This window comes from Pleurodeles waltl, chromosome 12 (assembly GCF_031143425.1).
Source record: "Pleurodeles waltl isolate 20211129_DDA chromosome 12, aPleWal1.hap1.20221129, whole genome shotgun sequence".
Classification (NCBI taxonomy): Eukaryota; Metazoa; Chordata; class Amphibia; order Caudata; family Salamandridae; genus Pleurodeles; species Pleurodeles waltl.
This window is the reverse complement of record NC_090451.1, coordinates 175,415,458-175,443,189: the sequence shown is the minus strand read 5'-3', so window position 1 is coordinate 175,443,189 and position 27,732 is coordinate 175,415,458.

Here is a 27,732-nt window from a genome sequence, read left to right as displayed (position 1 = left end):
GAAGTTGGGAATGATTGGGTTAACCCCGAAAAAAGTTAGGTATAGCAGTACAGTTTGTCCCACAGGACCCCAATGGGACTCCTGCAGTACCAAAAATGAAAAAATAGGCCATTCTAGATATTCAAGTGAGCTATTTCTCCAAGCAGTCATTTTGATATCACAGTACCAGTGCTTGTGCTGACATACTCAATGATATTATTGGCTGGCCATAACCCAGAGAAAAATGCTAAATCCTCCATTATAGAATTAGGGACTCAGTCCCCAGGTCTTGAAAAAAAAATTAAGAACCACATAAGGGTGCAGGATTGGCAAACCCTGACCCTCAGCTCATGACTGGGTTTGGGGGTGGGGGGGGGGGGCGGTTGCAAAGGGACCTTCCTTTAAGTCAATTGAAATAAATATTTTGAGTCATTGATGGTGTGGTACCAGCACCCAGTACTGTGGTACTCAGCACACTAACTTGTGGTACTTCAAGACCAGTACTGTGGTACCAAAATAAACCATTAAAAATATTAAAATGTTTTGTTCACAGACCAGACCCATTGTGCAGGCTATAGGCCATGCACAGTTGGGGTTGGTAGGGTACCGGGCTAACCCACCACTCATACTGCTGAAGTCTGCATGCACTGGTACTTTGGACGCCCATGGTGGTTGGGTGCCCACTATGGGTTTGGTGCACTGCGCAGACAGTGAAATACGCGACGGGTGCAACTGCACCCGTCGCACAGCTTCCACTCCGCCGGCTCGATTCCGAGCCGGCTTCATCGTGGAAGCCTCTTTCCCGCTGGGCTGGCGGGCGGCCTGAAGGCGACTGCCCGCTAGCCCAGCGGGAAAGTCAGAATTACCGCCGCGGTCTTTCGACCGCGGAACGGTAACCTGACGGCGGGACTTTGGCGGGCGGCCTCCGCCGCCCGCCAAGGTCAGAATGAGGGCCCTAGTCTTGTTAGCAAGTCTCCTTTTCTTAACACATCTCTTAAAAGATAACTTCCCTCCATCTTGAAGTGGTAATACACCACTCATTTGTTCAAATCTTTTAGGATGATCACTGGTTTCATACCCTCTTTCTTTCTTTTCATCCAAGAAAATATTACTGATGAAACCTACACCACCATCCATAACTTCCTGAATGGTCCCTTTTCCAATAATTTCTCTACCTCTTGTTGACTCTTTGAATCTTTCTCTGAAAATGTTAACACTCTTGCTGTCTTTTTCTGAACCGGTGTATCTATAAACTCCAGTCTGTATCCCCTGACAGTCTCTAAAACCCAGGGATCTTGTGTCACTAATCTCCAATTTCCACAAAACTGGGCTAACCTGCCTCCCACCTTTATAGGGATATCTGAAATGTCTTGTGAAACTCTTACCTGTTGATATTCACATTTGCCTCATATCTCCTCTGGAGGACCTGCCACAAAACTTTTATTGTGAGGGTAGAAACCTTGGTAGGATCCAGAGGATCCTTGGTTGAATCTAGCTCATCCCAAGTAAGTCCTTGAGGTAGATTGCCCACAGCCAAGGAGCCAACCCCTCGTTCTCCCAGCCCTACTGAAAGCCCTGTCCCGGAAAATACTTTTCAATGTCTTTTTGGGACTTTTGAGTAGAGCTAAAGGCCCGATGTATTTGGCCATATCCTTAATGGAATCGTCCTTTAAGAGGAGGTCCTGAGAGGAGGGACCCCCTTCCTTATTTTCCAATTCAATCAATTTTGAATCGATCTTGAGGCGAATACTCTTCCTTCTTTGCTTAGACAGTGTAGTATTAGCATTACGCAAAAGGAAAATGGTTCTCTGCACCCATTGGCGTAATTATTTGGCATCTACCAGAATATCATTTAGATAGGCATCTTCAGCCATTTAAAAAAAATTGTTAGGGGACCAATGATATCCAAATGTCAATCCAGGCAGGATTTCAAGCCTCTGTTTAGGTCCTTTCTTGGGTACTTACTACTCTTTTTAATAAATGCCACTACTTTGGTGTCTTAATTAGGAGTCATAGCAACCTTATCTGGTGAAGAAGGGTGCAGGCACTCAGATGTCAGGTGAGCTCTCACCTTTTTAGGAATCTCTCATCCTCCCCAAAAGGAGACGTTGTCAGCCATGAGTTGTGATGGTGCCCATTCAGTCGAACATCTCATTTCTCGAAGAGTCAAGTATGCCCGTGTTTGACCCCTAGGCCTTAGATGCCTCCTCTGATGCTCCCTTCTTCCTAACTTCAAAACCTTTCCAGTCAGAGTTAACCTCTGTATAATAACAAACTTCAATTTCTGGCTCTGACATCTCATAAATGTCAGTGAATATTTGAACATTTTGACCTTTATCCTTCCCATCCACATTGTCACAAGCACTAAACCTGTCATGACCACTATCATGTGTCGAATCTTCCCCTGTCAGTTTAAGTTTCTTCATTTTCGCATTATGTTCATTGCCTGAAATTCTTTGTTGTTGGGTCTTACCTACCCAAGCTGAACATTCCAGGTTATCAGCTGATTTTGAAACTCTATGGTTTTAGATAAGACTTCAAATGTATTGTTGATGGCATCATTTAGTGACCCCATCTACTGTCCTAATGCCTTATTAACCATAACCTCAAGTTTCTTCTCCATCTTCTGCTCTAGTTGGTTATTTGAACATCCCTGACACACTAAAATATGCTTAACAGCATCAAGGGTTAATAACTAGGAATCAGGTGTAAATATGTAAGGCAAAATATAATTATTCCCAGCCAAAGAAATAAGGGACTGATTACGAGTTTGGGGTTCCACAGACCACCGAACTCACAGTGGCGGTCGGACCGCTGCAATCCTGGCAGTCTGACCGCTGGATTAAGATCCTGGTGGTCAGACTCTTAGGAGACCGCCACCTCCGCCAGGGGGCAGTCTCCTAAAAGGATCACAACTTCCCTTACCGCCAGCCTTTGCATGGCGAGGTCATTGCCATGAAAAGGCTGATGGAAAGGCAGTGCTTGGGGCCACAATGGGGGGGCCCTAAACTGCCCATGACCATGTCGTTGGCAGTGCTTGGGCCCCCCTGCCTGCACCCTTGTAATGTGCACTGTTGCTATGCAGACAGTATGCATTCTGAGGGTGCTGCGTGCAAAGGCATTTGCATCAGCTCCCTAAGGGAGCTGAGGCCAATGTCTCTGCATTGCTTCCAGCGGGCTGACTGGCAGAAACATTGTAATGTGAGGGTTTCCACCAGTCAGCCGCTGGAAACATCGCAATACAACGGTGGTGAGGACGCCGGCTTAACAGCCGCCTTAGCACTGCCATATTGGAGGTCTTGGAGGTGATGCCACTGAGATCATAATCAGGCCCTAAGTCTCTAACCCAAGGAAGTGTAGCTCAAAATGGACTACAACTGCCAAGAATTTTCACAAACATTTGAAATTATGCCCAAAGTAACAAAATGGCACCTATCTATTACGGGGTACAAGTATCCCAAACTTGTTAAATGGCAGCCGATATGCGTAACAGAAGCACTTTTGGCCACTAATGTGCTGTTTAAGGTACTTTCTTCTAATAAGAGGAAGCACTCAATGCAGCTTCTTTTCTTTCAGGGATCATGAATGGTGTGTGTGCTTTATCAAGAACAGCGCCACACCGAAGAAAAAGTGAACTAAGGGGTATGAACAGGCAGAAGGAGTGGTCGCTAAGGAGAAGTGATGCGTCTCCATCCCCGCAACGGTGCTGTTGCTATGTCAGGCAACGTGCGGCATCACGAGGAAAGGAAGCAGAAGAGAAAGTGGGAGAAGGGTGCATGGCTGCTCGCTGGTGCGTCTTCTTCAAAAAGTACTATTGCGAGTGCACGAGAGAGCAGACAGCTCTCCAGATGCGCCGGTGCCCCGGAGCATCATCTGAAAGTGAAATGACCAACCCTCAATGAAAAGAAAGAATGAAAGAATGCACACATTAAAAAACCAGGTATCTCAACTAGCTGAAAAAGTAAGATACTAATGCAAACAAGAAATAAGTGGTGCAGGGCTTATGCCCGCTGGAACCACACTGAAGGCAGAGAAAGCCTAAGCAATAGCTCAGTTATAGGTTTTAGTAGGTATTGGTGAGGGACATGTGGACAAAGTTCATGCAAACAGCCACACCAGTGATACATGAGAACATATATTATAATCAACAGTCATTCATATACACCCATAGAGAATACTTTAAAAGTCAGTGAAGGAAGAGTATGTATCCTGTGAGCAACAGCAACAAAAGAAGGAAGATGTCTGTGGTGCTGGACTTTATACTTTATTGGAATGTTTGCAATGTTCAAAGTTCTCTCTATTGTTACTGCTGTGAGCGGACATTAAAAGGAGATTCCATAATGTTAGCCTCCGTGTCATGCCATTAAATCAGAATTCTTGTACTGTTTAAAGGCAACCCGCCTTCTCCAAACAGGACTACAGTATTTATTATCGATGAACAATCGCCCCTTTGAAAAAGGTGTGAGAGCAGGATTTCTCTGCAGCATGAATATTTGTCAGGATGCAAAATAATCCACTCTTTTGAGCAGAGTATGGGATCAATTATTATCTATGCCGATGACAAAATTGTTAGATAGTTCATGTCACTGGAGTTTGTTTGGTCATAAGTCCCTTGATTGACTATTTAACTATTGACTAGCATGATTGGAAATTGACTTTCCATAGGCATTTTTCGATATTCTGCACTTTTGACTTTTTCCCTTTTTGATTTAATCTTCTTTGCTGTGCCCCAGAAGGATCTAGTGGCTGTGTCTGCTCTGATTTCTGGAAAATCAGTTAACATCCCACCATGCCTATGTAAGCAGGTAAGGATGATTGCATCCCACTGAAGAGATTCCATAATAAAAATACTATGCATGGGGTCTCTTTCTTCTTGGAATGTGATTTGCTGAAGACCGTTGCCTTTAGTAGTGGCTAACCTACCTGAAGTGTCACATTTGCTGATTCACTGCCTTTGCCACAATCAGCACAGTGGGTGGCGTATGGAGAGGAGCCAGGGGAGTTACCCCTAACCTGTGTGTCCAAAGCGTCCATGCCCGCAGTATCATATGTAGGCACCACAACCAAATTTACACCATGGTCAGGGATTCTTGGCAAAGCATCCAGAACAGAGGCTAAAACTCATTATATGGCATAAATTAAGCATTGGATTCTGCAACAGTTTAAAAATGGAGCCTAAAATGTTTCTTGAATTACTGTGAGAGCTGTACAAAGTTACCTGGGAGGCGGAAGAAACCCTCTGGTTGTAAATCAGGGGTGACTGAGAGTGTGTGGTCTAAGAGTGAATTATCACTTGGAGTGCTGATGAATAAGTATGTGGTTTCTTTAGGTACAAAATTGGAGGTCGGGAGATGAGTCAGCTCATCATATAAAGTAGGAAGAAATTAACTTTAGTGGAATTAAGCTAGGAAATCTAGCTATTGGGGCTCAAGCAGAAGATGGCGGGGAGGGTGCTAGATCCCAGACCCAGTAGAGGAGGCTGAAACTGCACTGGGAGATATATCAATGAAATTTAGGCCCACCTTAAAACATGCACCCCATGGAGAAAAAAATTTACATTGGGAGAAGCCCATTAACGGGCCCTATGGACAATGATTTCCTCCTGGGAACTATAGTTCTTAAGGGTACCGTCTGCCAGAGTGCAATTTTCTCAGTGCCATTGTCGACTCCTCATGATTACACTGTACCTTCAGGCATGCCACCAGAGAATATATGAATGAGAAATGAAATTGATTCTGAAATGGGACTTTCTTTCCTCTTAGGGGCAGCTAAGCATAGTGTAGAGGAACAGAACCACATGGATGGATGGAAGGGTGGTGGTAAGTCCACATCCCATCCTTCGCAAAATTAAAAAAATCAGTGTAGCAGTAAGTAGTATTAGTAAATTAAATCTACTGGATCTATCCACCATTCCATCTACTGACCAGAAACCTGCACTACAGCAACAGCATTACTCAGTGAGTGCACTGGTCGTGTGACAGAAACTTCTTGCTTCAGACAAGTGGGAATACCACCCATTCCACACTGTTGGTGAGCCACTAGAGACCCCTCTGAGCAAATTATCATCTGAGGGACAGACACATTTGGAGGAGAAAAGTCAGAGACCAGTCCATGCTGATTGGGATGTCCCTACAGCTAAGCTAGTCATGTGGGAGCCTCAGGGAACCACTCATGGCCGCCAATAGGGTCCTTACTGGACTCACGCAGTGTTGATGATGGCAGATGCTTCCAGCTGTTTACGGAAATGCCTGTGGAGATGCAGATATGGGTGAGTTCATATGAACCTGTGCTCCCGAGCTGATATAGTATGAGTGCAGCGACTGCATTAAGAGGATTCAGCACACTGGTCATGGATGTGAGAGAAGCTTCTGCAGAGAGTCAGGCATCAAGGGTCTCTGTGATACAAACATATGCGTGTAACTGGAGGGTGGTCACATTCAAAATTCTAGCTCAAGTCCCTAAATACTTGGTAAAGAGCATATAAATATAATATAATGCAATATAAATATATAAATGGGGCAGCTAACATTGGGAAAAGAGACTATAATTGGTGGAGAAGTCACTTTCAGTTTTACTAACATTGAGGAGTGTAGGTATACTTTGTTGAGTCAGATTATAGGCCTCATAACGAGGCTAGCAGTCTTCAGACTGTAGCCCTGCGGTGGCGGTCAGGACCACTGCTGCTGTGTCAGTCCGATTGCCATATAAATTTTTACTGTTCTAAAGTCAGTCCTACTATCATTAGGGAAGTGCATAAAGTTAAGGGGAGTCATCATTACTATACTAACTCAAGTCTTACTAACATTAGAGAAAGTGCATGCATTTTGTGGCAGGATAGATTTACTATTCTAACTCAAATCCTACTAACAATGAGGAAAGTGAATATGCTTAAGAGTGAAGGGTCAGATTTCCAATGCTAATTTCAGTCCTACAAACTTTGGGGAAACTGGTCATGATTTGGGTTGGGTGTGCCGAAATTTACTAGTCTCACTCCAGTTCCAGGAAGACTGTTAAAGGTTAATGTGATTGGGGGAGAGGTCAGTTTTACTATTGCATCTGCGGTCTTATTAACATTAGTAAAAGTGCATTAGCATTGGGAAAAGTGCATATAATTGGGTGCAGAAGGGATGGGAGTCAGATTAAATAGTCTACCACTACTCCTAGCAAAGCTGAGGAGGATGTACAAATATTTTAGGGAGGGCCAGATTTACTGTTCTAACTAGGCCAGGGTGTAACTCTGTGGAGTTACCTAAAACACAGTGAGATTCAGCAAAGTTAAGCTCTATGTTGCGTTGCTCATGCTGATTTTTAGTGCTGGGACTTTGTCTTGTGCTGTAGAAATGTAAAATCAGCGTGAACTGCACCACAGGTTGTGCCAGAGGGTGCTGCTTCTTCCTGTGCTTTAGTAGATTTCCTATTGGAGCGTCAGCTTCCTCAACACGAGCGCCAGCTTTCTCAACACGAGTGGTAGCGACCTGCTGCGACTGCCAGTGTTGAGAAATCACACCTTGAGGCATTCTATCACCCGAAATACATGCTAAGGTATGCAAATTCTCACTTGTGCTCACCAACTTAAGGTTGCCGAGCCATGAGCAAGAAAAAACTCCACCACACAGTGGTTGGTGGAGTTTTACCGGAACTCCCCCCTCCGAGCGGAAAGTGGTGTGGGCAAAACTCAGCGAACTCTGCCAGGCAGAGCTGAATTTTTTGCCAACCCCTAATTCTAACACCAGTGAATCTAACATTGGGAAAAGAGCGTATAATTGGAGTGGCAGATTTACTATTCCAATTTCAGTCCCATGAATATTGGGGAAAGTGTACATATATCTGAGGGCAGGGGGAGGCTCAGAATTATCTTTGATACTTCAGTACAACAAACATTAGGGAAAGTACATATACTTGGGGTGGGAGTTAAATTAATATTCTAACTTCTAACATGTTTTAACAATAAGTTTACATTTGTTAACGTTGTTTTACAAACTAAAAAGAAATTCTAAAAATGTATTTAAAAAATAATAAATCTATGATACTTTAAGTAAATTTTGAAATCCATTTAAAAATAATATTATAACATGGTTTAATTATTTACAAAAGAGAACAAAAACTAAAAATGTGTTTAAAAAATAATAAATATATGATACAGTAAATAAATTTGGAACTACATTTAAAAGTAATATTTAAACATGCTTTAACTATTTTAAAAAGTATTATGGTGCATACATAATATGTATTTTTATTTAACTTAGAATCTAAAATAACATCAAAGCAATAAAATCAAAACCCTAATAATTTTAAATTATCTATCTATCTATCTATTTATCTATCTATAGTTAAAGATTAATATCAATGTATTACATATCACTAAAATCCCATGTTATTTGACTAATTATTCTTCTTGACAACTATAAACTACCCACACGATTCCCCAATAAAAGTATTATAATAAAAAAAAAAATGAGAAACCCATATTGTTTAGGTTTTATTTAAAAGAAATTCTGAATTCATTATAGAAATACATATGTAAATCAATAATATATTTAAAGATAACAATCTTTTATAATAAATCACACCTAACAAACATCAACCCATAAGAAATATTTCAGAAATTTATAACATAAAGAAAAATAAGTAAACATATAAAAAAATAAACCCTAAAATAATAATTCCAAATGTAAACACTAACATATTAATTAATATATAAATATACCATCTACCCAATACCCCAACAGAACCCCCAACGTGCCATATATAACATAAACACAAATTATCATGTAAAAAAACTATTTTCATCATGCAATTCTATAGTAATTTATAACACAAATTCTATGCACCACAGTATTCTAATAAACAGTCAACAAACATTCATTTTATTGTTTAAAAATCTATCTACCTACCCTCAATATTTAAAAGCTTAGGGCCTCATTGCGACTTCGGCGGTCCTTTTCTAGGACCGCCGAAGCCGCTGTAGGCAAAAGACTGCAAGTCCTGGAGGTCTTTTGCCCACCATATTAGGAGTGTTCCGCGGGCCCAGCAGAACACTCACCACAACATTGACGCCGGCTCATAATTGAGCCGGCGGCAATGTTGAGGTGTGTCGGGTGCGATAGCACCCATCGCGCACTTTACTGCCCGTAATTCGGGCAGTGAAATGCGCGTTGGGGCTGTGCATGGGGGCCCCTGCACTGTCTATGCCAAGTGCATGGGCAGTGCAGGAGGTCCCCAGGGCCCCCCTAACAGCTCCATTCCACCAGCCTTTCCATGGCGATGTTTACCGCCATGGAAAGGCTGGCGGATGAGGACTCACAATCCCCAATGCAGCGCTGCTAGCAGCGCTGCCCTGGTGGATTACAACTGCTGAAATGCCGGAAACGCCGGGACTGTCAGGACCACCAGGCTGCAGCCAGCCTGCAGCCTGGCGGTGTTGGCAAGTGACCATAGTGGCTGCACCACAATTATATTGGGGCGGTCAGACCGCCCTGTCTGCGGCGGTCTGACTGCCATTGCGAGTGTGGCGGTGTTAAGACCACCACACTCGTAATGAGGGCCTTAATGTTTTTGTGATCCTTTGTGGTCTATTTTTCCTCTCAACGACCATCTCATTTAACTGTTAGCTCCCAACAGTCTCAGGAATTTGCACTCCATCAGATTTCTATATGGTTCTTTCTCTCACAACAGACAAGTCACAGATAAGTCACTTGCAACCTACATGTGTTCAGAACTGGTTGCACAACCTCTCTTATGCAGCATCCTGCCATCCCGCTTAAATTGTCTCTAGAATGTTCTTGTTTGAAGTAGATTACCTCCAATGCAACTGGTTATTCACACTAACCTAAAGTGTGCTGATCACACTCTGGTTTCATATAACTACCTTACAAAATGCAGGGGGTGGAGGGTGCACATTGATCTATAATTTCTCAAAAGCAAAAGGGGAGTGAACTTCAAAAACAGCCTCTGCGGGGTTTATGCTTTTCCACTAGGATCAAACGCAGGTTGTTCGCAGCTGGTGTATGACATGTCAGCTCTTGCTAAGGCAGTATTACTGCTCCATCCCTTGAATTTCCAAATGTAAATGAGGCTGCATGTGTTGCCATTGAAAGCTGACAACCATTGACTATATAGGCTTACAACTTCATATTCAGTAATAAAAGTGACAGAAAAATCAAGTCCACAATTATGAATAAAGAAATAAATGAGTGCATCAACCTCAAGTAGCTATTATAAAAATAAGTATATTTTATACATTTGACACACAAAGTTTTCAATTTGGAGTTGAAGCTTTAGAGACTACAAGTGAAACAGTGAAAAGACTAGGGTAAAAGTTTGTGTTCCATGTAAATTCTACTATAGGTTCAATTATGGATCAGGAGGGGGGTGATGTGGTGCAAAAGGTTGTAGAAGCCTTACCTTGCCTGAGTGACTGGCTGAAAGACAGAGGGTCTATTTACAACATTGATGTTCCAAGGACCATCAATGCCGTGGTGCCAGTCGGACCATTGCACTCCAAGCAGTGTGACCGCCAAATTAAGACCCTGACAGGCGGATCACTAGGGGACCGCCGTACCCACCAGGAACATGGTTCCCGATGGGCTGACGGCGATCGGAGTTGTGGTCAGCCACAGCAGTACTGAGTTCAGTGCTGCCAGGCTGAACACGAGTCCAGTTTCTGTGAGCCTTTTCATGGAGGGAATGCCCCCAGTGAAAAGGCTGGCGGAAACACAGTGCAGGGGGCCACAGGGGGGCCCTGCACTATCTATGCCCATGGCATGGGCAGTGCAGGGCCCCCCTTTCCATCACCCTCAGAATGCGCATTCTCTGATTTGCAGACAGTGCACATTCCGAGGGCGCTGGTGTGCTACAGTATTACCGAGGCCAATACCGTAGCACTGTTAACGTTGTAATACATGCTGACCGGCAGGAACATCGTGATGCGATTGGGGTGGAGGCAGCCTGTATGACGGCTCCTCCTTCCCACGGCTTTGGTGGTTGGGTAATTCCGACCACCAAAGTCGTAATGAGGCCCAGAGTTTTACCTGACAGAAATAAAAGATGACATATTTGATTGTTTACTGTACCATTTTTGCCTTCAGGACAAATGTAAACTAACATGAATTTAATATTTGAACATACATTATACAAGCAACATTATAACTTCTCACCTTCACAGTTGTGTGAAAACTGGTCAATGCTAAACATTTGTAATCACAATTTCAGACTTAGAAGAGAGAAAATTGTTTCTACACAATCCTGATCGTTGATCAAGAAAGCACCTTATGTAGCCACCATACATATTTTCAGTAGTTTACAATTTAGAGTTTTGAAATTTGTGAACTTTATTTCATGCACAAAGAAAATAACCCATCTATTTGGTAAAGAAAACTGCATACATACAGAGACGTGCTAAATAAAAAAATGATGATCAAAAATAAATTATGCACAGACCAATAAAAAACAATTGCATTTTGGTACAGTCTTTTTCAATTTTACTTCGTATTTTTTCACAATGATTTGCCCTGGAAAATTGCTTTACAGGAAGGATGCGAAACGTAGGTCCCGGTTGCCCAAATATATACCAGATGGTGATTACCTCTAAACAAATTCCATTCAGGTTAATTGTATAAACAGTACCTAATTTGAGCAGGCGTTTGCAAGTGAGGGACACCGGCTCACATTTTTGTGAAACAGTGCTTATTTTTCAACAGGTTTTTACCCAGAGAAAGAGAGGGAAAGTCAAAAAAAGAAAAAGAAGGAAGAAGAGAGATTTAGGAAAACAGTGTGACAAAGGGACAAAGTAGGGATGGAAACGAACTTTTACTAGTGAGATAGACAAGAAGGGTAGGATGGTGGAAAAACGGACTCGAAGTGGAATCAAGACTTGACAACCTTCAATGGGCAGCAGGCTGGTTATAACAACTTTAGGCTACAGCACTTATTTTGTTCCAAATTAAGCCTGGTGCACAATTTTTTGAAGTTAGATAGATTTTCTGAAATTCTGGCATAGATCTAGTCCTCAAAGAAGTAGGGTGGGGATCGCCGGTTTACAAGTGAAGATAGTTTTTTGGATGTATTGAAATTGCCCTTAGTTGCTTGTATGGGAACTTTAGGTAACTCTGCAGTGAAAATGCCACGCATGCCTCAGCTCAAGTTGAATGATTTAGAAAACATGGAAAAGCTCCCCTCTCTCGTCGCAACCAACAACATTTGTGCATTGACGAGCGGGCTATTTCTAGATGTCATTTACCTTGAAAAAGGAACCGTGAACGCGCAGGGATTTCACTGAGGAAATCACTGAGCTGAGGCCTAGTGTTTCATTGTCTCGGTGGTCGTCGTCTGACAGGCTTTAGTTTTACTGCGCAATCACAGCTCCCACAGGAGCAATAACGGCAGGGATTACACGTACACAAACACGCATTTATTAATGCCTGTTGTGCCGTGGGACTTAAAGCACTCCCGCACGTGCCTGGGCTAAAGTGTTGATGGATGGCCTTTGTTGATGTACATTTGTGGTAAGCCTTTGCTCTTGGAAACCGGCTTCTCGCTGTTGTCAGGCAGGACTTTTGAAATGAATTTGAATGTGTGCAAATGGGGCTTTGCTCGGCAAATTCGATGTTTAACAGGCGTTAGCCTAATGTTTCACAAATAGTGCTTCAATATATGAGTGCACAAACATCTATAAACTGTGCAAGAAGAACACACTGGGGCCTTCAATATGAGGATCGTGAAATTTTCTGAGTCAACGGGTAGTAAGAGTTAGACTGAATCAGCACTGGTAGGCATGCAGTAATTGTGAAAGAGCAATGACCACATCTTTGAGGGATTCCAAGGAAATGTTTGCAAGGTAATGTGGGAGGCTGGCCCTCTATGAAGTGTGCAAAGCTGGGCACACTGTGCAGGGTGTTCAGGCAACCACAGGTTGGTTTACAAGGGTAAAAACTAGATCAGCTAATGCTCTAATTTTGCAAGTAGCTTGTTTCGATCAGTTAAGCCAATCTTGGAGAAGTGCAAAGCATTTGTTGTACTCACGGTATCAATCCTGCAACTCACACACTCAAAGGAATAACTCAAGACTAACTTATAAAAAATACTTCAGATTTGCATGTAATTTTTAAGACCAAATTAATCAAAATTGGTTAAGTACTTTTTGAGATATAGATTTTTTAATTTGCATAAAAAGTATTTTTGTGCTTATTTACGCATCATAGGAATTAATGAAAAGTCACATTTAAAAATACATATACAATCATACAGCTGGTTATTAAGTTTTTCTTTTGCAGGTTGGTCGAGATCATCTGTGGGCACACTGTGCCAGCTGGAGAAGTTCAGGCAGTTCCTGGTTCCGGCTGGAGAAGCGGTGAAAGGTCTCTGGAGCTGGTGCAAGGCCACTGTGAGGGCCCCCTTGGAAAAGGACTGCACAGGTAAGTTTAGAGGTGGTTCCTTGGGGTCCCCATGGAGTGTCAAGGTTGCAAGGGATTGAAAACCCTTAGGTCACAGCAGGTTCTTCGCTGCAGGGCACAGGGCGGCCGGGTGCAGAGCGAATTGGTGAGCCAGGAGCTGTGAGCAAAGATGCCCTTTGAAGCTGGAGGTGAGTAGATTCAAGGGTCGTTTGCAGGACAACGGGAGCACTCTGGGGGGGGGAGGGGCAGGGTGTTCCTGAAGTCCCTCGACTAATGCTTCCTTCTGGTCCTTTTTCAGCCTCTGGTGGGCTGGTTTTCCTGGTGTTTGAAGTCAGCTGACAATGGCGCAGTGTCACCAAGCACGGTAAACTCACAGGTTTTTTCCTCGTGGTCATTGGTGCGTTCTCGGGTCCACCTGAAACTTCCGGTTCAGGAGTGAGTGGCTAGTCAGTGGAGTGACCCTCACTGGTTTGCTGGTTTCTTATTGCTGCAGAGTGGTACCTCCAATCTGGAGGGAGTTTGTGGGCAATTGTCAAAGCCTGGAGGTCCTCTGGGGTTCTGTAGAGTTTTTCCAGTTGTTCAGCTGCTCCTCAGTGGCGAATGTCAGGCCTGGGTGCAGCAGGCACAGTTTGTCGCCTTTTCTTTGTGTAGCAGGTTCACAGTTCTCATGCTTTGGATGTTCTTGGTGCTGGTCTTCTTTTTGTCCATTGAATTGGATTACCTTGTCTGTGGTTGCTCACTAAATGCTGAATTTAGTGGATGTTTTAGGGGAACCTGCTAGTTTCCAATGGGACACCTACATTTGGGTGTCTGTACCAACTACAGTGACCACTTCCTGTGGGAAGGATCACTTCCCTATCCCTGGTTGGCTATTTTCCTTTCATGGATGAAAATGAAATGTAGTGTCCACCCCGCGGTCAACACCTTAGGGGTGATGCATGACAGGTGGGGCCACTCCTCCTACCCTTTGTGTAGTTTCCCACCTTTGCTCCCACCAAAAGTGGGGGTTTACAAAGGCGTTGACCATCTGCTGCTAGCAGCATGCCTGTGGTTTGGTTTCAAAGGCAGTAAGCCCTTTGAAGATTGCCTCCATGGTAGTGTACATTCCTGAGGGAGGGGGTGTTTGCACCTCCACCCAGGAAGGGCATTGTTCTACAAACCAGAGAGACAGACCCCTCACCCAAGGATTGTAGATTGGGTGTCTGGAGGTGGGAGGCTTGATAGAATCAGTCAGCCACCATGCCTGGATAGTTAGCTTTTGCAGAGGGCACCTCTAAGGTGCCCCTGGGTACATTTAGGAATACATCCAATACTGGTACCAGTTTGGATTTATCATTCTGAGTTGTTTGATACCAAACAGCCCTGCGTTCAGAGGGGCCATTGTGTTGCTGGGAAACCCATGTTGTACAGTGTCCAGCACATGTATTAAAACGCTGCTCTGTTCACTCACTATGTCCCAGGATTGGCAAGGACACAATGGGGGCATATTACTCATGCAGCTGTGCCCTCAAATATGATATGGTGCACCCTGCCTTAGGGCTGTAAGGCCTGCCAGAGGGGTGCCTTACCCACAGTATATGCAGTATCTGGTGTTCAGGGCACACAGGCCGTGTGCCATGTCAAGTTTTTGTTTTAGATTTGCACCAGTACTCCCATCCTGCAATGGCAGTGCTGGGGGCATCTGGGTGCATGGCCCTAGAGGGTGGCACAATCAGTGTTGCTGCCCTCAGGGGCCTACCCATAGTACCCCAACTCCTGGGTACCTAAGTACCTTTTACTAGGGACTTATATAAAGGTGTATCCAATTTTGCCAATGCATCTCAACAGTTTTAGTGAAAGAGCTCTGGCCCAGGGAACCTGGTTAGCAGGGGCCGTAGGCAATAAAATTTCAAGGCTACATCATACATCAGGCAAAAGGTGGGGGCTAGCTATGTCAAAAATAGGCCTTTTCTCACAGATACATTCCTAGAAAGAGGCCTAGATTGTGGCAGTACATTCAGTACATTCTTTAGGACTTCTCAGTGTGGTAATACCGCACCTGGAAATCAACAAATGGTTTACTATCTACCAGAAGTTCAGTGAAAGCTGCAATGCTGGCATAAAGGTTATACAACTAACATTTTTGGGTCTTACAAGTTGCAACATGTAGTCAACGCTTTAACCAGCATTGTAGTGCTTGTCATGAACCCAGTCACAATTGTTTGTAGATCTTGCCTTTAAAAGAGACTTAGCTATCTTGCCAGAATGTTGTTTTTCAAAAAAATCATGTATGATTTACATACAGAGAGGTGCTTTTGGTCAGTTGGCTACATTCATTGGTCTGTTCAATTGATATACACATTGGCTACTGCCACCTTGCTGCATATTGTATGGGGCAATGAGTCAGCCCACTTCACCCATTGCCTCCCTTCACTTTAAGTGACTGTACAATGCTTGTGCATATTGTTCATCCACCTAAAATTAGTTATTTTCTCTTCTGTGACAAATCTTGTTCAAAGTGTACTTTATTTTATGTATTTTTATATTAACTTTAAATACCTGGACATTTATTTTGCCTGCGCTATAATAAAATATTTGAGTGATACTATAACATTTTAGGTACCTGCACTCTAAGTACTTGATTTGGTCATGACTTATTCTTGTCTCCTTCAATATAATACTTCTACCACTAATAATAATAATAATAAGAAGAATCATAATAATAATAATCATAATACAGTAATAATGATAATTATAATGATGAGGTGAAGGATAGTGAATCTTTCTCAATTTCTCAAAGTTTTAAACATTACCTTTTCAAAACTTTACCTGTCTGAAACAATTTGCACAAATTAAGTGCTAACTATTTAACTTATTTTAGCAGGAGAATCAACCTTGTGGGTTTGTGAGACATCCCCTTACAAATTAATTCCCAAACAAATCCCAGCTGTTTCTCCTACCTTTATACCAATACAGATGCACTGGGAAAATGCCTTATGTGCCTTAATTTTCATTTTCATCATCTACTTGTTTTTTTTATAAACTAAGCCATCTTCAAGACGATGAGCAACGTAGCTGATTTTCAAAAGATGGTGGTGTTTTAAAAACATCTTTGAAAATACGTCATTAAGTTTGAAATTCTGCTCCATAAAGCTCACACACCCTTCATTTTTACACATAATTCAAAATGTGCACATCTTTTTTTTATAATCCCATTGACTCTTTAAAGACATACATATTAACTTACAAGTTAGCAGAGAGTGATGAAATTGAGGCAGATCTAGGCATAATTGTAAACTTAACATTATTCTCTGATTTACAATTGGGAAAGTCCCAATTTGAGTAGATGACCATTCTATCAGAGGCTAAGGGCCTCATTAAGAGTTTGGCGGTTGGACCACAAGACTGCCATAGTGGCAACCGGCAAAAGACCCCCATGTTGGTGGTCATGCAGATTGCCATATTATGAGTGGCACATGCATAACTGCAAAAGTCAGCCAAAAACTGACCCCACCAGGAATCTGGAGGACAGGAAATAGGCAGTCCGACCACCGGCACGCCAGCCCATCAGCCAACCACCGACCGTATTACAAGTCAAAAGTCACAATGGCAGCCTACAAATGGTGGTCCAAACCACAGCGGATGGCGGTCACCACAGTAATACACTATACCACATTGGATGCAGTTGAAAACAACACAGCTGACACATATTTACACACTTGACACACCTGCAATGTACACTATAAAACACACCCCTTCAAACACCACAATCCTGTTGCATCTACAACGCCACAAATAGCAAGATACACCTCGCAAAAAGAAATTCCAAACCATAGATGAGGCACCCCTCTAACTTTCACAAATACATATCCCATATCCCTAACAAACACCCATCACATCCAGTTGCATCTCCACACTCTATATACTCCCCATCACTTGTTCAGCACCCAGTACCCATCAAGATAGGTATTCGTCCAACACCACCATGTCACCCCAGAAAAATCCCCGTTTCACAGATGACGAGTCATGGTGGATAAAATCATTAGAGTAGAGCCACAATTATTTGGAGCCCAAGTCCAGCAAGCTACTACAATATAGAAAAACGAAATGTGGCAAAGGATAGTTGACAGAGTGAATTCTGCAGGCACCTCCCCCTTGCACAAGGGATGACATCAGGAAGAGGTGGAACAACCTCAGGAGGAAGGTCTGTTCCATGGCATCCAGGCATCAGCTTGTAGTCCTGAAGACTGCTTGTGGTCCCCCACTTCCTCCCCTACAGGTCACATCTGGGAGAAGGACTTGGCTAACCTGCAATCTGAAGGCTTGAAAAAAGACATGTCACCTAAATGTATTATCATGCATGCACACTGATCACCTTTAGCCCCTTCACTGTCTCCCCACTCACCAGCCCAATCATCACCTGTCCAGACACCACTGTCTGCCATCTCACATGGGAACTAGACTCACCTGGGGGAACCACATATCTGTATACTGTGTGTAGCAGAGGGAATGACAGCACCACAATTCCCAGCAGACACTGTTCTACTATTACAAAACCAGAACAGTGCATCACACTCAAAAATACCTTTTTCTGCAAATCCAAAGTGAACGGTACTGACCTGAGAAGAGGACAACTGTACAGTGTGTGGGAGTAGGACAGGCACTGACAGGAATGCCAAGCCCCGGGGGCAATAGTAGTATCACTCCCACAGCCAACACAGTGTACCCAGATACAAAACACCCTTTTCCCCTCTACTCACCCTTGGAAGTGTGCTCACCTGAGAGGAGGACAACTGTACAGTGTGTAGGAGTAGCACAGGCACTGATAGGAATGCCAAGGTCAGGAAGCAATAGTAGTGTTACCCCACCAGCTAACACAGTATACCCAGATACAAAACACCCATCTACCGCTACTCACTCATGGAACTGTATACACATGAGAGGGTGACAACTGTACAGTGTGTGGGATTAGGATAGTCACTGACATGAATGCCAAGGCCAAGGAACAATAGTAGTGTCACCCCCCCAGCCAACACAGTTCACCCAGATCAAAACACCCTTCTCCCTCTACGCACCCATGGAACTGTTCTCACTTGAGAGGAGGACAATTGTACAGTGTGTGGGAGTAGAATGGACACTGGCAAGAATGCTAAGGCCAGGGGGCAATAGTAGTGTTACCCCCCCAGCCAAGAGATTGTACCCAGCTACAAAACCCCATTCTCCCTCTACTCATGGAACGGTACTCGCATGAGAGGAAGACAACTGTACAGTGTGTGAGATACAGGGAATTTCATGCCTAGAACTCATAGGAGGATCCCTTACTCTTACTCCAAGCAACAGTCCACTGTATACCTTAAAAAATAAAATTTTGGGGGAATTCACACATGAAGTGCACACATCCAGGGGAAATACATAGAACAACTGCATGTAGCACAGGAAGTCACATGATTGCTAATTCCAGGAGACTCTGGGGGTGATTCTAACCCTGGCGGTCGGTGTTAAAGCGGCGGCCAACCCGCCAACAGGCTTGCGGTAAAAAATATGGGATTTTGACCCTGCCGGGAACCGCCAACACAGACAGCCACTTTAACACTCCGACCGCCACGGCGGTACAAACAAACAGCGCGGCGGTCACCGCCAACAGCCAGGCGGCAGCCAATGTACCGCCCACACTATTCCAACTCACCAATCCGCCACCTTTTCCGGGGCGGGAGCACCGCCGATAAAAACACGGCGGAAACAGACTACGGACGGGAAAACGCTCACCACTACGCACTCCAGGAGGAAGGAGGACAGCATGGAACCCGAATTAAACATCCTACCTGCTCTCGTCTACCTTCTCATCTACCACGAGTACGAAGTCCGGCGCAGACGACAACGGTGAGTACTGCACCTACGACACACGGGAGGGGGAGGACGAAATGTTACGGGCACACACATATGCGACCCCCCCCCCCAACTATGTACACACCAATGCAGAGCAACAAGTCACAGTGACACCACCCAAACACCCCTGAAAAATGCTAGGACATAATCAAATTTGGAATAAATATTTATGTACCAAAAAGCTCCTGAAAATTATCGTACAACCATGAAAGATATTCACAACAAAACTAATGACATACACATCAGTGTATAACTGAAGTAACAAGTCCTGCACATCCTACGAATTCATCATGTCCGTGGGCCAAAGTTTTGAGAAATAAGGGCAAAGCCCACACAGGAGACCTGAGTCCTTTGGAGAGAACACTGCAGGGGCATCAGATGTAAAAACTACAGGCACCTCAGGGGGAAGGGAAGGGGGGGCACCACAGCCACATGAGTCCACGACGCCAGATCCACGAGGAGCCACCATGCCCACTGTACCATCCTGGGGAGTGCAAAGCCACAGTCTCTCAATGTCTCTACAGTGGGTGGGCTGCCCACTGTACCATCCTGGGGAGTGCAAAGCCACAGTCTCTCAATGTCTCTACAGTGGGTGGGCTGCCCACTGGACCATCCTGGGGAGTGCAAAGCCACAGTCCATCAGGTGGATGACAGTCTCCACTGGTCAAGGAGGAGGCATGGTGGGCACAGTGAACCATAAACAGTGATTGAGACAGCGGTGCCCAGCGGAGCGGTGCTTGAGACGGCGGTGCCCAGCGGAGCGGTGTTTGAGAAGAAGGGCCCAGCGGAGCGGTGCTTGAGACGGCGGTGCCCAGCGGAGCGGTGCATGACAGGAAGGGCCCAGCGGAGCGGTGCTTGAGATGAAGGGCCCAGCGGAGCGGTGCTTGAGATGAAGGGCCCAGCGGAGCGGTGCTTGAGACGGCGGTGCCCAGCGGAGCGGTGCTTGAGAAGAAGGGCCCAGCGGAGAGGTGGAGAGACAGCGGTGCCCAGCGGAGAGGGTGCTTGAGACGGCGGTGCCCAGCGGAGCGGTGCATGACAGGAAGGGCCCAGCGGAGCGGTGCTTGAGATGAAGGGCCCAGCGGAGCGGTGCTTGAGATGAAGGGCCCAGCGGAGCGGTGCTTGAGACGGCGGTGCCCAGCTGAGCGGTGCTTGAGAAGAAGGGCCCAGCGGAGAGGTGGAGAGACAGCGGTGCCCAGCGGAGCGGTGCTTGAGACGGCGGGGCCCTGTTCAGCGGTGCTCTTCTGCACCGCGGGCCCAGTTCAGCGGTGCCTATCTCCACGGCGGGGCCCTGTTCAGCGGTGCCTATCTCCACGGCGGGGCCCTGTTCAGCGGTGCCTATCTCCACGGCGGGGCCCTGTTCAGCGGTGCTCTTCTGCACCGCGGGCCCTGTTCAGCGGTGCCTATCTCCACGGCGGGGCCCTGTTCAGCGGTGCTCTTCTGCACCGCGGGCCCTGTTCAGCGGTGCCTATCTCCACGGCGGGGCCCTGTTCAGCGGTGCTCTTCTGCACCGCGGGCCCAGTTCAGCGGTGCCTATCTCCACGGCGAGGCCCTGTTCAGCGGTGCTCTTCTGCACCGCGGGCCTAGTTCAGCGGTGCCTATCTCCACGGCGGGGCCCTGTTCAGCGGTGCCTATCTCCACGGCGGGGCCCTGTTCAGCGGTGCTCTTCTGCACCGCGGGCCCTGTTCAGCGGTGCCTATCTCCACGGCGGGGCCCTGGTCAGCGGTGCTCTTCTGCACCGCGGGCCCTGTTCAGCGGTGCCTATCTCCACGGCGGGGCCCTGTTCAGCGGTGCTCTTCTGCCCCGCGGGCCCAGTTCAGCGGTGCTCATCCAGCAGGTCAAGGGAGCCAGACCTGGCCTGGACTCCCGGCTCAGTCGCCCTCGGACCGTGACGTTTCTGGACCCTTCGGGGACGGACTCCTGGCCTCCTTAGTGTCCTCCTTCCCAGCTGGGATGTGGCATGTGGGGTCTACCTTCTCCGCGCTCCTGCTGCCCTTCCGCTCCTTTGATGGGGCTCTCGGGCCCTTGCCTCCCCTAGATGGTGTGGGTGGTGAAGTGGCCGCACATTGCTCCTTGGGGGCAGCCCTGTCGGTCCTCGCACGGCGGCCCTTGTTTTTGCGGGTCCTCTTGCCGGGGGGGGGCTGGACGTGTCCTTGCTGCTGATGGATGTGTCACTGCTGGCAAAGGGTGGGCTCCAGAACCCATGCACAACAGTGACACCCGAAGCTGGGCTGGTGGTGGCTGCGGTGCTCTTGGGACTCTTTGAAGATGGATGGGGGAGCTCATCGGGGGGAAAGAGGTCAAGGTTAGCCTGGAAAAGTTTTTTAGGGCCAAGGTAAAAGGTAGGAGAAGTGGAGATGGAAGTGGAGGTAGAGGAGGTGGTTGTAGGAGAGTCAGGTGTGCTGTCATTGGGTGAAGGTCCTGGTGCTGTAGGCTGTCGTGAGGTGGATGGCTGTTGGGTGGGTGGCTGCCTGCGTTTGTGTGTCTTGGAAGAGGGGGTGACAGACACAGTGGGAGAGGACACAGGGGACGTGTAAATGGCAGTGGGGGTGGTGACTGCACGAGTGTGGACTGTACTGGAGGGTGAGGTGGTGATGGAAGCACTGGCTGATGTTGGGGTGCATGCAGGTGTGAGTGTAGACGTCACAGGGAGGGAGGAGGGAGACGAGGAGGAGGGGGACACAGGGGCGGCAGTGGCTGTTGGCATGTCTGCATCTGGGTGTTGCTTGGGTGAGTGTTTGTGGGATCTGTGGTGCTTGTGTTTGGATGAGCTGCTCTTGGGTGTTGAGGTGTGTGCAGGCTGGTCTGATGGTGTGGATGGGATAGGCTGAGGAACAGGAGACAGAGAAAGGCTGGAGGCAGTAAGAAGAGGGAGGCTGGAAACAGGGACAATGGCTGCCGTCAGTGCTGAGGCCAGAGCAGTGAACGCTCGTTGATGGGCAGCCTGACCCGAATGAATGCCCTCCAGGTACGCATTGCTCTGTTGCACCTCCCTTTGCATACCCTGGATGGCATTCAAAAGGGTCGTCTGCCCAACAATGAGCGTCCTTACCAGGTCAATGAGCTCCGCACTGAGGGTAGCAGGGGCAACAGGGGCAGGGGCTGAGGTGCCTGGGGCGAAGGAGACGCGCGCCTTCCTGGGCGAACCGGCACAGAGCGAAGACTGAGGGGCTGCTGGGAGGGCTGGTGCGCTGGGTGGCGGCTGTACCTGTAGAGGCGGGGGCACGGATGTTGCCGCCAGCGCTAGGGAGCTCCCGTCCGAGGACGTGTCGCTTTCGCTGCTCTCACCAGCGGTCCCCGTCGTGGTGCTCCCCTCGCCCTCCGGATCACTGGTGCCCTCGGTGTCTGTTCCTGGGCCCACCGGGGCCTTGTGTCCTGCAGCTCCCTCGTGCTCCGATGCCAAATCTCCTCCACCTGATGATGCTAATGCACACATGCACAAGAAGATGAAGAGAAAGGGTGGGGGGAGAAAAAAGAAGACCAGGTTGAGTGCATGCAATGTCAACACCGTTGGCGGAGAGGACAGACACAGGAGCCTAATGCACTAAGCCGCGCATTCGGGGTACACTACTCAGTACTACTGACTAGGACAACAGGCCAAGAGACGTCAAACGCGCACATGGGAGATGCTGGACCTTCAATGGCTGTACTTGTCACCCTACTGAGGTGGGGGCCGGGGGCACAGGGCCATGCCTAAGGGAGAGGACTACACTACAGAAAGCGCCCTGGCCTAATGGCACCCACAGCCCTCCTCCCCCACCCAGACGCCTCCACTGCGCAGAAAGATAGGAGAATGTGCTGATACTCACCCCCTTGTGTCTGCTGTGATGTCTTAAAGCGCCCATCCAATTCTGGGTAAGCCACCACCAGGATCCGGGACATCAGGGGGGTCATGGTGCGACTGGCACCCCTCCTAGGTTGGCAGGCCATCCCCAGCAGTGTTTCTGCGGTCTTCCTTGTTCCGCGGCGGATGTCCTCCCACCTCTTGCGGCAGTGGGTGCCCCGTCTGTTGTGGACCCCCAAGTTCCGGACTTCCTTGGCGATGGCACGCCAAATCTCGATCTTCTGATGGGCGCTGACCTATTTGACATGTACAGGGTGGAAAGGAGGAATTCATCAATGACCTGCATGTTAGATGTGATTGCCCCCCCCCACCAACTTTGCCATATGGCACATGCTCTCATGTGTCGGGCTTTGCACTCCTCATTCGCCCCCCACCCCACCAACTTACATCCACCCCAATCCACACAGGCATAGCCCATTCCATGTGCACCCGGTGTACTCACTTGTTGGTCTGGAGGACCGTAGAGTAGCGCATACTGGGGGAGGACCCCATCCACGAGCTTCTCCAACTCTTCAGACGTGAAGGCAGGGGCCCTTTCCCCAGTCGCAGCAGCCATTGTATCTTCCAGACCGAGGTCACAGCAGCACTTGCAGTATAGGTCCTCTCCTGTGGATGATCAGGTCTCGAGTGATTAAGCAGATAGAAAATGGCGGTCACGCCCGCGGCGGTGCGTACCGCGGCGGTGCGTACCGCGACCGCCGGCGCACTTCGTCATTGGCTCCTGAAACCCATAGGCTTCAATGTTAACCAATGCGGCTTTGCGCCGCGGTCTTCGACCGCCTACCGCCACGGTGTGCCCCGCCAGCGCATTGACCTCACATCCCATTGTCCCACTTCACAGGTCAGGCAGCCGCCATTTCAAGGGCCTACATGGCTTAATTTTGAATGCGACACACAGGCCTAGGCCTTGCATTGCCACACATACACACCTTTCAACCCATTGCCATTCTTTAACTGTGCAAGCTGTCTGTACGTACCTGTGGTTTGGCTGACTCTGTGCTCCATGTTGTCCTTCCTAGGCACCGTCCGCTGGGACTTGCGTTGAGAAGGAGGAATCCTCGCGTGTACCGACCGCTGGTGGACCTGTCAACAATGGAAGAACGCCACATCATACTACGATACCGACTTGACCGAGCCACTATCCATGAACTGTGTGCCCAGCTGGAGCCAGCCCTGATGTCCCCCATCCGCCAACCCACAGGGATTCCCCCTCTGGTGCAGGTTTTGTCAGTCCTCCATTTTTTGGCAAGTGGGTCATTCCAGACCACAGTGGCCATGTCATCTGGAATGTCTCAGCCTATGTTTTCAAAGATTTTGAGTAGAGTGTTGTCTGCCCTGATGAAACTCATGCGGAGCTACATCATTTTCCCAGAGGAGGGTGACTTGCCTACAGTGAAGGGTGATTTCTATGCCCTTGGACATATCCCCAACATCATTGGTGCCATTGATGGGACCCATGTGGCTTTGGTACCCCCAAAAGACGATGAGCAGGTGTACCGAAACAGAAAAAGTTATCATTCGATGAATGTCCAGGTGGTCTGTTTGGCTGACCAGTACATCTCCCATGTAAATGCCAAGTTCCCAGGGTCAGTGCATGACGCGTATGTGATGCGAAATAGCAGCATCCCCTATGTGATTGAGCAGCTACAGAGACAACGTGTGTGGCTAATAGGTGACTCTGGTTACCCCAACCTGCCTTGGCTACTGACCCCAGTAAGGAATCCCCGGACCAGGGCAGAGGAACGGTACAATGAGGCCCATGGGCGAACTAGGAGGATCATCGAAAGGACCTTTGGCCTCCTGAAGGCCAGGTTTAGGTGCCTGCATATGACTGGGGGATCCCTGATGTACTCACCAAAGAAGGTGTGCCACATCATCGTGGCCTGCTGTATGCTTCACAATCTGGCATTGCGACGTCAGGTCCCTTTCCTGCAGGAGGATGGTGCAGATGGTGGTGTTGAAGTAGCTGTGGAGCCTGCGGAGACTGAAGAGGAGGAAGACTCAGAGGACGACACAGACAATAGGGACAGAGTAATAGCACAGTATTTCCAGTAGCACACAGGTAATGATCACCCATGCCATTTTACATTTCCTGAAAGCCTCCTGCATCTCAACTTTGTCGGTTTCCCCCCAGACCTATGGACATGATGTTTGAATTTCCCTTCCCTTTTCTGTGCTGTATGAGCCACTGCGTGACCTCGGCTTGGTTGGCCCATGGACTAATGCTAAGTTACCTCGGTATGTGTAATTCACAATGTTCACAATACGTAATTGATATGTAATGTGTCATACATTTGTAAATAAGACAGCCTGAGTCCTGATTGATTTCAGTGCAATGTGTGATTTATTATTAGTGCATAGATATTGGTACATGATGGTGAAACAGTGATGGGTGGGGGTGGAGTAATGTCCATGGCGGAGTCCAGTTCTCAGTCTCACAGGTGCATTGTCCATACGCCTGTGGCAGGATGGAGCAGGGGCAGTTCAAGGTTTGACAGGGTGGCCATGTGGGACAGTGGGAAGACTTCAGGGGGTATGTGATGCTGGCGGGGGACTTGACATCCTACTCTGTCGTTTTTTTTGATCTCAGGCTACTTTTGCGGGGCGGTTGTTGTTCAGCAGGAGGTGGGGTTCTGGGGGGCTGTCGTTGTGGTGGGGCCTCCTGTCCACTAGCGCCGGCGGAGGTGGTAGGCTGTTCCTGTTCCTGGCTAGTGACAGGGGCCCTGTGTGATGCCACATGGTCCCGAAACGTGTCCTCTATGCGGTTCAGGGCCTGGACTATGCTCCCCATAGCGGTTGAGATGTTGGTTAGTTGGTCGCTGAACCCCATGTAGCGTTGCTCCTGCTGTGCCTGGATCTCCTGGAACCTGGCCAGTACCGTCGCCATCGTCTCTTGTGAGTGGTGGTAGGCAGCCATGATGGTGGTGAGGGCCTCTTGGAGAGTGGGTTCCCTGGGCCTCTCCTCCCCCCCCTGTCGCACAGCAGCCCTCCGAGTTGCCCTGTTTCCCTGGGCCTCTGTCCCCTGGACGGTGTGCCCACTCCCACTGCCCCCAGGTCCCTGTTGTTGTTGGGTTGGTGGGTTACCCTGGGGGCCCTGTAGTGGTAGACACACCGCTGCTTGACCTGTCCTAGAGACAGAGGCATGGGCCCGCTGGGTGGGAGCTGTGCGGTTGTTCCCAGAGGGGGTTGGGTCTGCAGTGGCCTGTGTCTGGGTGAGGGGAACCGACTGCCCAGAGGTCCCCGATGGTCCGGGCTGGTCGTCAGGTTCCAGGTCGACAGAGCTGCTGTCATCACTAGTGGCCTGTTCCGGGGGTGGGATGGACATTTCTGGTCCCTCCTGACCGGTGTGTTGTCGTTCGGGTCCTGCATGGGGTAAGAGGGTATGGTTATTGTTTCTGTGTGTGCATTAGCTTGCGTTTTATAGGTGCCCTTGTCCCCCAGTGCTGGCATTCCCTTGGGGGAGGTGTTGTGAGGGTGTTTTGTGGGGGGGGTGATGGGTATGTGCAGTGGTCATGCTTAGGTGATGGGTGTCCATAGTTTGGGGGTGGCATGCAGGGGTTGGTGTTGGGTGGGTTGTGCTGGGGAGACATTCTCAGGGAGGATGTGTGCTGGGGGGTTGGGGGTGAGGGTGGGGGTTAGCATGCTGGGGGTGGGATGAAGTGGTTGGCCTTGTACTTACCAGAGTCCATTCCTCTGTGTACTCCAGCGAGGCCATCAGGATGCAGGATGTTGAGTACCTCCTGCTCCCATGTTGTGAATTCGGGTGGAGTGGGTGGGGGTCCCCCGCCAGTCTTCTGCACTGCGATGTTGTGTCGCGAGACCATCGAGCGCACCTTCCCCCGTAGGTCGTTCCATCGTTTGCGGATGTCCTCTCGATTTCTGGGATGCTGTCCCACCGCGTTGACCCTGTCCACGATCCGCTGCCAGAGCTCCGCCTTCCTCGCTATGGTGGTGTGCTGGACCTGTGAGCCGAAGAGCTGGGGTTCCACTCTTATGATCTCCTCCACCATGACCCGGAGTTCTTGGTCCGAAAAGCGTGGGTGCCTTTGTGGTGCCATGGGGTGGAGTGTATGAGGTGTGGGGTGGTGTATGTGATGATGTGTGTGTTGGTGTGTGGTGCTTTGTGCTTCTATGTGGTGTGTGTGATGTTGCGGTGTGCCTCTGTGTGTCTGGCTATCTATTCTCTGATGTGTGTCTCTCTCTCCTTCGTCTCTGGTTTTTGTTGGTAGGGGTTTGTGGGTGATGTGGGTGTGTGTTTTATATGGTATTGGATGTGTGGGAGTGGTGTGTGTATGGGTTTCAGGTGTGTGCCTTTCAAATTGTCCAATGTGGTAGGGGTTTGTAAAGGTGTGTGTATTTTGACCGCGGCGGGGTCTACCGCCAATGGAATACCGCGGTTGAATGACCGCCGCGTCGATTTGCGGGTCATAATGGGATGGGCGTATTTCTGTTGGCGTGGCGGTGGAGGTTTGGTCTTCTCCAGTTTACCGCTGGCCGCTGATGTGGCGGACTGCGTTGGAGGGCGGATTTTCGGAGGTTTTGCAGTTGTGGGTCAGAATGTCCGTGGCGGCTGACCGTGGCCGCGGCGGTATTGTGGCGGCCTTCTGACCGGCGGTAAGCGGCTTTTACCGCCGAGGTCAGAATGACCCCCTCTGT